The 9541-nt window shown below is 33.8% G+C and overlaps 1 long non-coding RNA gene across 1 annotated transcript; it reads right to left on the reverse strand.

Moving 5' to 3' along the window:
* Positions 1–8566: 8566 nt before the first annotated feature.
* Positions 8567–9198, reverse strand: LOC108488832 (uncharacterized). Its single transcript, XR_001871819.2, has 3 exons — positions 9052–9198; positions 8872–8934; positions 8567–8789 (listed from the first exon to the last, which is right to left on the reverse strand). It is a non-coding gene; the product is annotated as an uncharacterized LOC108488832 (long non-coding RNA).
* Between the last annotated feature and the right edge of the window lie 343 nt (positions 9199–9541).

Below are 9541 nucleotides of genomic sequence, written 5' to 3' on the forward strand. Positions count from 1 at the left end.
CCGACATGGATATGCTCTGTTTGGACGCGAAAGTCTTGCAATCTAGATAGTTTTCAGGCACAATTGAAGAGTATTTAGAAAATAAAGAAGAAATTTGAGATTCAAGTAGCAAGGCAGAACTTATTTTTGATCTCGTTTGAGTGCGAAAGATGATTTGGAGACAATTATGGAAGGTCGCCCTTGGCTTTTTAAAAGATAGTTGATTGTTTTTTATCGTATGAGAAACCCTATAGATTGATCGAAAATCAAGCTTGACCTTTCCCCTTTTTGGCTAAAAATTAGTTATTGCCCGCTAGAATTTGATAAAAAGGCTTACATTCGATTGGATCAACTTTTGGAGGCGTAAAAAGGTCAAAAATTAAAGAGGAGTTTTGCCAACTTTAGGTTCAATTGGATACGCAAAAGCCTCTGCGTCAGGGTATATTTATTTCAACGGATAGGAATGTAAGGGTTTGGATCTCCTTTAAGTACGAAAATTTGGTGACCTTTTGTTTTGGTTGTGGGAGAATAGGACATGGAGTTCAAGAATGCAATTTGATCCCGTTGAAAGAAAGGGAGGAAGTGGGCGAAAATTTCTTGTATTCAGTTCTGCTGAGAGCTGATACTTCATTACTTGGAAAGGAAAGTTTGCAATTCGATTTTTCCACCAAAAATTCAATGCATGAGTGTTTTTACACAAGGAATATTAAACTATCAAATATGGGTGAAGGAGGTGAAGGTGGGGTAAACCCTGCGGTACAATTTTCAACAACGGTTCACCATTCAGTTGACAATAGCGCTTCAAAAAAGTTCTTACCAAATATAGTTACTGTGTAACACCCTAATTTTGGGCCTAGTTGAAACAGTGGTTTCGGAATCACAAATTCGACGAAAAAAATTTTATTTTTTATTATATTTTTATGGTCTACGATTTCATGGAAAAATTTCGTGAAAATTTCGTTCGAAAATTTTGACATTCGGGCATTAGTCAAAAGGACTAAATCGTAAAAAGTGTAAAACTTGAGTTCTACATACTAGAGGTGTCCAATTGTTATGAAATTTTAAATTGAGGTTCCTTAAATGGTAATTAGACCATTGGTTAATTTCTGGACAAAAATAGACAAGAAATGGGTGTAATAAAATATTTTTAAGTTAGGGGTATTTTGGTAAACTTATAATTAAAAGAATTAAAAAGGGAAATAAGCCAAATTAGCTATCATCTTCTTCATTCAACCATTTCTACCAGCAGCAGCCATGGTTAAGGTTTGATCAAACTCCCAAGCTCGATTGTAAGTGCTCCTTAGCCTTGTTTTTAAAGTTCTTTACATTTTTGAAATCTCGGTAACTTGGTTAAGCTTATTCTAGCAATAATTTAACCTAGGGTTTATATTTGGAAAAATACCCATAGGTGAAATGTGTTTATTTTAATGTTTTATGGTAGAATATAAAGTTTGAAATTGTGTTAAACAACTTTTACTAAGAGATTTTACGTGAAAATGAGTAAAACGACATAATCGGTAAAAATACCTAATGTTCATAAATACATGTTAGAGTGTGAATTTGATGTTGCTATAGAAGGGAAAATGAACAGCATGTCATAAAACATAAGAAAATAGGATGGAGTTTAATTTACGAGCTTAGGGGCAAAAATGTAATTTTGACAAAATTTAGGGGCAAAATTATAATTTTTTCAAAATATGATTTTGGGTTAATTTGGATAATGTGAATCCTAATTAGGCTATATTTGTAATGATAGAGTAAGGAAAATTGAAATTTGGGCTAAAATCAGCAAAATACCAAGTTGTGGACAAAATGGTAAAAATGGCCATTTTCGTATACGAGGTAAGTTCATGTGTTAATAATAATGCAATACCATACTTGAATTGTAATTTTCTATTGTTATGCCATAAATTGTATGATTTAATATGTTCAGGAGAAGTTGATGGATGGTGTGTATAATATGGAAAATGTGATGCTTGTTGTGTCATATGAAATTGAATAGCAAATTATTGTTATATGAATTGAATGTTAAATTACTATTACATGGGTTGTACCTGATTAGATTTTGACAAGTTTGTACGTAAATAATTTATCGATTCTTTTTATTTTATTATATTTTGTTATCATATGAAATGTGGCTGCCTATAGAATGATTATTTGTTGTAAATTGTTAATTGAAAAAGGACTATGAATAAATTTGTAACATGTTGGAAAGTGAGGAATTTCCCGGTTGAGCCTTCGGAATAGAAATAATACGAATGATCTATTGTGAGGTCACGTGTGTAGTACTAAGTGCAGGCTACTACGTGTACCGGATAATTGGTCGCATGTGTAGTACTAACTGGAGGCTACTATGTGTACCCGATAACTTCGATCACGTATGTAGTACTAAGTGCAGGCTACTACGTGTATCAGATGGTTAGGTCACGTGTGTAGTACTAAGTGCAGGCTACTACGTGTACCGGATAATTGGTCGCATGTGTAGTACTAAGTGCAGGCTACTATGCGTACATAATAGCCTTATCTACAAGTGTGAAAATATGTGCAGGCAACTGAGTATCAGTTATTATTCCAAAGAGTTCAACGAGAAAATCGATCAAGTAAAAATACATGTGAACATGATTATATGATGAATAAGTGCAGGTATATGTTTATGAAAATTATGAGCAATGTGCTCGATATTTGAGTGAACTTCGATAAGACAAAACGGATTAAGTGAAATTATGTAAGAGTGAATTTTAGTAGTAAAACAGTGTTGGACAGCAGCAGTTGCGTGATTTTGAAAATTCACCAAAAATTGTGTAAGTTGAATTAAATTTCAAAAAAAAAATGGAATTAAAGACTAATAAGTCTATTTTCATATAAAAGAAACAGGGGGAGCAAAAGAGTACTATATTATGTTATATTCCAATTTTTGTGAGATAGTGTCAGAATGAATTCTAGATCCCCTGTTCTGACTTGGGAAAATCGTTAAAAATTGTACAAAAATAATTATGAGTTATAATTTATATGAATAGAATCCTCAATGAGTCTACTTTCAGGTGGAATGGATGGGAACATCATCCGAGTCCCGAAATATAAGATAAATAATTTTTAGTGAAGAGAGGTCAGAACTGTTGGACAGCAAAATAGGGGAAACTTTAATGAATAAACCGTACTAATTGGCTAAACCAAAAATTCTGAAAATTTTATAGGAGAAATTTATATGAGTCTAGTTTCAAGGAAAAATTAACGAAACTAAATTTGGAGTTTTGTATCTCCAGATATGAATGATTTAGTAACTGTAATTTGATAAAACAGCTTAACCTGAACATGTATAATTGTACAATTATAGTGTTTTATCTTGACAAGCATGTTAGTAATTGCTTATTAATTTTATATGGACTTACTAAGCGTAAAGCTTACTCATCCTCTCCATTTCTTTAGTATTTGCAGGTCGGCTCGGGGTTGGAGATCGTTGGAGGCAAAATCACACTATCAAACTATCATTTTCGGAGAATTAATTCAAATGTTAGAAATATCAAGTGAGTGACATGTATAGGAAGTTGGTTTATGATATGTATTATTATTATGATTTTGACCATACGTATCAGTCTGCATTGAGTTATCGTATATGATCATGAGATGTGGTCATTATCCATTATGGTTTATAAGTTTAATTAATCATGACATGCCCTATATTTTGATGTGATGATATAATTAGCTTTGTTTGTTATGCATGATTGGTAATACATCAGGTAAGTTAAATGCAAGCTAGTGGATCATGAATTAAATGGAAATGAGTAATGTTGCCTTGAATATGGATGTTTAATGGACAAATTGGTAACTACATTATGATGGTATAAAATGAGAATAAGATTTAACATGTCTAGTTCTAGTTAATGTAAGAATGTATATTATATACAGGATGGTAAGCAAATATGTTTAAAGTGAATGACATGTTATTGCATGATTATGGATGTGTAAGTACTCATTTATGCCACGTTATATGTCTTTAAATATGAGTCTATGCATGTGTTCAAAAAGTTTTGAATTAAATGAAATTTTATGGCCCGATTTTCGTCTATAAGTATGGTTAAGTCTGGTAATGCCTCGTACCCTATTCTGGCCTTGGATACGGGTAAGGAGTATTACATACTAATAATTTGAGGCGTGATTTGGGGGATTCTAATATGGTTTCCTCACCACTGTTTGAGGGAATTAGCACTAATATGGGGGATTTTATGAGTCAATTGTTGCAGATGTTGGGATGGACTCTGGAATTGGGGAAAGTCAATTTGGAAAATTAGGTTATATGGAAGGTAAAAGTGCGAATGCTAAGAAAGTTCGATGGAAGAGATAGTGAGAAAGGTGATGGAATAAGGGGAAGGGAGCATTAAGGAAAAAAGGAAGTTAGGTTCGAAAAAGGACGATAAAAATGATGAACTTCTATCTAATGGGGTTTGTAACAAAAAAATAAAATTCAAGAATGAAGACATTGTATTGTCGATGCTTTTGGATGTTGAAAGGACTACTTTGGAGTATCATTCTATCCTTTTATAATTGGATCGACGGCTAACACAAGTCAAGCCGACTGGGCACAATGAAAATCTTATAATGGAATGCCCACGGACTGGAGATTCCACGAGCAATTAGAAGGTTTCGGCACGTGTTGAAGTTACATGTTCCCCAGATGGTCTTCTTTACGGAGACAAAAGTAGATAAGAAACGGATGGCAATAATTAGAAGTGGATAAGGGCTTGTTAATGGGATTGATGTATCGACAAAAGTTACTCGTGACGAGTTCTACCTTGCATGGAAAGATTTGACCGTAGTTACTCTACGCAGTTTTTTAAAAAAAACATGTGAATGTAGTGGTCAAAAAAGTAGATGAAGCTTGAGAATGGAGATTCACTGGGTTCTATAGGGCTTCGTGTGCAAGTAATAGAGAAGATTCGTAGACCATCCTCAAAATTCTAAGGAGGAATCATGTGCTCCCATAGCTTGTTTGTGGGGATTTCAACGAGATAATGTATTCCTTTCAAAAAGTTAAAGGTAAGGTGCTCCCAAAAATGAACAATGAATGGAGTTATTCAGAAATGTTCTAGATGAATACCATTTAAGAGATGGCGAGTATACGGGTTCATGGTTTTCTTGGGAAAAAAGAAACCTTCCATAAAAAAACATTCGGGAAAGGTTGGATAGAGGAGTGGCCACAGATGATTGGTTGTGCATATTTTAGAATGCAAAAATTAAACATTTAAATTCATTCTTTTTTCGATCATTGCCCGCTCTTAATCAATACAGATCAGGAAAAAAACGAATAGAAAGTGCATAGATTTTGGTTTGTAGCTTGGTGGACGTTAAGGTTTCATTTGAAGATGTGGTAAGAAAGATTTGGGGATATACTTCGAGGAATATCCTGTATAAGTTAAGCTATGTACATGAAAGTTTACAAGTTTGGGCTAAAAGGGTTAAAATGGAAAGGGCTGGGTTAAAACGTCAGTTAACAAGGAAATTGGAAATGTTTATGGACAATGAGAGGGATGATGATAACATAGCTAAACTTATTGATACAAGAGAACATTTGAATATGGAAATAGATAAAGATGAAACCTATTGGGAGCAAAAGGCGAGGGTGAATTGGTTACATTTGGGAGATAAGAATACAAGTTTCTTCCATAAGTTTGCTTCATCCCGTAGGAAAATTAATACAACACAAAGCTTGGAAACCGAAGATGGTAACGAGGTTTTGACAGATTCGAGAATGGGGGAAGTAGTGAAAAGATATTTTCAAAATTTATTTGCTACTAATGAGATAGGTGATGTAGAGCATATTCTATTCCGGGTTACCTATTGCATTTCAGATGACTTGAATATAATGCTAACAACTCGGTATACATCAGAGGAGATTTTTGTGGCTTTAAAAGACATAGGACCAACAAAGGCACCGAGGGATGACGATTATTTGGCATTATTTTTCCAAAAATGTTGACATATCGTAGGTGAAAACGTAACCTCTTTTTGTTTAGAAGTCATAAACGAAAGGAAAGAGATGGAGAATTAATGCCACAAATATTATTCGTATTTTAAAAGTGTTGCAACCAAAACAGTTGGTAAATTTCAAACTTATTAGTCCTTGTAATATTATTTTAAAATTGATAGCAAAGACAATAGCAAATTGTTTTCAAAAGGTGTTGGAAGTTTGCATAGATAAAACCTAATGTCCCGGGACATTTAATTTCAGATAATGTGCTCCTTGCTTTTGAATTATTACACACATTCTGGCAAAAAAAGAATAGGAAAAAAAACCTTTATGGCACTCAAATTTAAATATGAGTAAGGCATATGATCGGGTTGAATGAGAATTTCTTAAGAATATGATGAAACGCATAGGGTTTATTCTAGGTGGGTCGATGTCATTATGAGATGTGTATCATCTATATCATACTCAGTTAGTATCAATGGCCAAATGAGAGTTTCTTTTTTACCTCAAAGAGGACTTAAACAAGAAAACTTGTTAAGTCCTTTTTTTATTTCTAATTTGTAATGAAGGTTTATTCACCCTCATGCACCTTGCTTGAGGGAAGGGTTATTAAAAGGTGCAAAAACAAGCAGAAGAAATCCCCAAGTTTTCCACTTACTTTTTGCTGATGACTATGTCCTATTCGGGGAAGCAAGTGAGCAAAGTGTCCAAATTTTAAAAGGAATTTTGATGGAGTATGAAAAGAGCTCAGGACAATGTGTCAAATATAAATTTATGATTTTTTATAGCTCAAATACTCGAGAATTAGATCGTGAGCTAATTTTGTAGCAGTTGGGAGTGCATTACTCAAACGACCTGGAGTGGTACTTGGGCTTACCAAATATGGTGGGACAGCAAAAAAAAAGTTACTTTTCATACATTAAAAGGTAGAATTGGGAAGAGGATTGATGGGTGGAATACACAATTCCTTTCTCAATGAGGGAAGAAGGTCTTTATAAAATCGATATTGCAAGCCATTCCAACCTATTTGATGGCCTTTTTTTTGTTACCCAAAACACTATGTAAGGAAATTGAAAGTATATTGGCAAGGTTTTGGTGGCAAAAAAGGCATAGTAAAAAAGAGATACATTGGTGTGATTGGGTTCGACTTTGTATGTTGAAGGAAGATGGAGGTTTGGGTTTATGCAATTTGGAAATTTTCAATATTGCCCTTGTAGCCAAACAAGGCTAAAGGCTCATTAATCAACTGAATTCCTTATTAGCTTGTGTTATAAAAGTTAAAGTATTATCCTAGTTCTGATTTTTTAAATGCGCAGCTAGGTAATCTACCATCTTACCCGTGGAAAAGTATTCGGGCTGCTAAAGGTTTGTTGCAAAAGGGCTTGTGTTGGGGGGTTGGTTCGAGGGAAAGCATTTTAATCTCAAAGCATGCATGGATTCCAAGTTCAATTAATTACAAATTATGTGATGACATGCAAAATAATGATGTTTTCTTTGTGGCGAAACTTAATGATAATATTACGAGGGATTGGAATAAGGAAATTGTGCTCAATACCTTCTCGTTTGGGGATGCAAACCAAATTTTACCAATACCGTTGGCCAAGGAGCAACATGATGAATTTGTGCTGTGACGGGGTGAACACTCGAGGGAGTTCTCGATCCAGAGTGTGATAATTTACAAAAATAGTCACTTTTGTTTGCCTCATGTTATATTTTAGTCACTTATGTTTAAAATGTTACGTTTTAGTCACTTATGTTATTATTTTGTTTCGAAGTGATCACCCTACCGCTAAGTTTCGTTATCTCTCGAACGGTAATCCTATGTGGCAGTCCAACTAGATTTTAAGTGTCAATTTGGATTTCCAAATGGGATGAAAATAGATTTTTAATTAAATAAATTTAATTAATTAATTTTTTTAAATATTAAACCTTAACTAAAAAACTGTTCATCTCCTCTTTCTTTTTAATTTTTTCTTCCGTCACTCTATTTTTAGTTTTTTTTTTCATTTTATTCGAAAGATTTGGATAGATTTGGAGAGATGACTGTTCATCTCTCCCCCATCTCTCCCCCAAATCTTTAACAATTCATTGCCCCCTAAATCTTCACAGTTCACTCAAACCATCCTTTACTTTTCCTTCTTCTGTCGATTTTTGAAACTCAAGTTTACGTTTCAGTTTTCTTCTTTTTCGTCATTTGTTTTGGGTTTATGATTTGTTTTGGGTTTATACATATTTCATCTGGCTAACTTTAGCATTCATCTCTCCAAAAATAGTTCTTTAATTTTCCTTTTTCTACCGATTTGTTTTGAACAGTTTTTTAAGGTTTAATGTTTAATGTTAAGGTTTAATGTTTAAAAATTTTAATTAATTAAATTTATTTAATTAAAATATATTTTCATCCCCATTATTTTAATTAATTAAATTTATTTAATTAAAAATCTATTTTCATCCCCATTTGAAAATTTAAGTTGACACTTAAAATCTAGTTAGACTGCCACATAATATTATCGTTGGGGAGTGATCAGTGACTAAAACTAACATTTCATAAATAAATAACTAAAATATAGCATGGGATAAACAAAAATAACTATTTTTGTAGATTACCCTCCAGAGTGCCTATAAACTATTAGGAGTAGGTATTTTTGGGCCTAAGTTTAATGATGTACAGACCATTTCTATAGGAAGCTTTGGAGCCTTAAACTTCCCACTAAGATTAAGATTACAATATGGAGAATTGGTAACAATTGTATCCCTACATGTACAAATCTGAACCTTGGTGATTAATACTGTCTGCCCTCGATGTACGGAGGGTACAGAAAATTGGGACATGTTTTTAGAAATTGCCCTGTATCAGTAGAAGTATGGTCACAATTAGGCCTTCGTTCGGTTTTAAGCAGAGCAGATTTGGGCCAATTTGAATGGCTTACCTGGGTGTTTAGGGAGAGTAATCATCATACTAGTAGGATGTTCGGAGGAGCACTATGGGCAATCTGGTCGGATAGAAACAAAATAGTTCACTAGAAGCAGTCAAAAACTGGACGGAAGATCGCAGATGATTTACTTTGCTACTTAGTGGAAATTGATAAATCAAAGTTAGATGGGCCTACCAGAATAAGTGCGAATGACCAGTGGATTCCCCCACATGGTGAACTCATCAAAGTTAATTTTGATGGGGCTTTTGACAAAGATTGCTTTCAATCTTGCTTTGGAATTGTGGGAAGAAATGCTGGTGGTCGGGTTCTGGTCTCACGAACAGTGCTGTTGTTCCAATAGGGTCGGAAACGTGTAAATTATTGTACTAAAAAATCACACAAAGTTCAATTCCCAGGGAAGAGAGGTGGATCACAAGGATCTCTTAAATACCAAGTCTTTCCTTAGTCAGAATATTCCTTCTAACGTAATTTAATAGCACAATTAAATACAACTATTATACCCTCAAATATTGAAAGAAAAATAAGACAAAAAGAACACAAGAGTTTTAACGAGGTTCGGTAAATTATACCTACGTCCTCGGGCACTAACATCAGATGATAACTTTACTATCTCCAAAATATTACAAACAAATAGAATTCCTTAAGAATTCTCAAATGGGAGAAG

This window comes from Gossypium arboreum, chromosome 10, assembly GCF_025698485.1.
Source record: "Gossypium arboreum isolate Shixiya-1 chromosome 10, ASM2569848v2, whole genome shotgun sequence".
NCBI classification, from domain to species: domain Eukaryota; kingdom Viridiplantae; phylum Streptophyta; class Magnoliopsida; order Malvales; family Malvaceae; genus Gossypium; species Gossypium arboreum.